Genomic DNA, 1,100 nt, shown 5'->3' with positions numbered 1-1,100 from the left:
ACGGCGAATAAATACTCATATATGCAGAAACAGATGTAAGGAAAAGGGATAGGAACACATATAAAGGACGAACACAATAGAGGTGGGGAAGGCGGAATCGAACGGATCACAAGAGTAAAAATATCTCCTCAACCGGGACTCGAACACCGGATCTTTCCACTTGCCGGGCGGATGCTCTTAACCACTTGAGCTATCGAGGATAGTCAATTTACCCTGAGATCCGTGGGTCTAATATGTCGCCAAGCGCCCCGATTCCTTACATCTGTTTCTGCATATATGAGTATTTATTCGCCGTTTGGCGGGATTTCGTGTGAAAGGACAGTGGGTTAGAATTCATACAACATCATACAGGAAAGGAACAGTGCGTTTCGTGGCACGCATAGCCAGAAGAAAGAGATGAGCCACATTGGCCAAATACACATTCAAACACGAAATCCCGCCAAACGGCGAATAAATACTCATATATGCAGAAACAGATGTAAGGAATCGGGGCGCTTGGCGACATATTAGACCCACGGATCTCAGGGTAAATTGACTATCCTCGATAGCTCAAGTGGTTAAGAGCATCCGCCCGGCAAGTGGAAAGATCCGGTGTTCGAGTCCCGGTTGAGGAAATATTTTTACTCTTGTGATCCGTTCGATTCCGCCTTCCCCACCTCTATTGTGTTCGTCCTTTATATGTGTTCCTATCCCTTTTCCTTACATCTGTTTCTGCATATATGAGTATATATATATATATATATATATATATATATATATATATATATATATATATATATATATATCGTGTCTTCTGTTTGAAGTTTTTATAAAACTTTCTGACCGGGTGCATTCCACGCACCACTTCGCTGGTGATCTCCAGCGTGTCACAGAGTCTCGTGCGTGCGGTACTGAATGAGCTTATCGGGAATATTAGCGCCTCGTGCATACTATCACGCGTGGTTTCAATCATTTCATTTTGCGGTCGAGGGAGAACTCGAGTGCGGGTGGCACAAACGGCCCCTGCATTACCTCACACCCTCAATTAATACCACAGCTTCTACTTATGCACACTGATTTGCGTAAACGGTTCCAATTTCCTCGCTGCACGATGGATTAAA

General features: G+C 43.9%; 1 non-coding gene across 1 annotated transcript; it reads left to right on the top strand.

The window, feature by feature from the left end:
* The first annotated feature begins 538 nt into the window (after positions 1-538).
* Positions 539-614, top strand: TRNAA-GGC (transfer RNA alanine (anticodon GGC)). Its single transcript has one exon. It is a non-coding gene; the product is annotated as a tRNA-Ala (tRNA).
* Positions 615-1,100: the final 486 nt, after the last annotated feature.

The sequence above is a fragment of the Hetaerina americana genome, unplaced genomic scaffold, assembly GCF_022747635.1.
Source record: "Hetaerina americana unplaced genomic scaffold, ioHetAmer1.1.p SCAF_20, whole genome shotgun sequence".
Lineage (NCBI taxonomy): Eukaryota > Metazoa > Arthropoda > Insecta > Odonata > Calopterygidae > Hetaerina > Hetaerina americana.
Note: the sequence above shows the minus strand (reverse complement) of the source record. Positions and strands in the feature narration are given on the sequence as shown.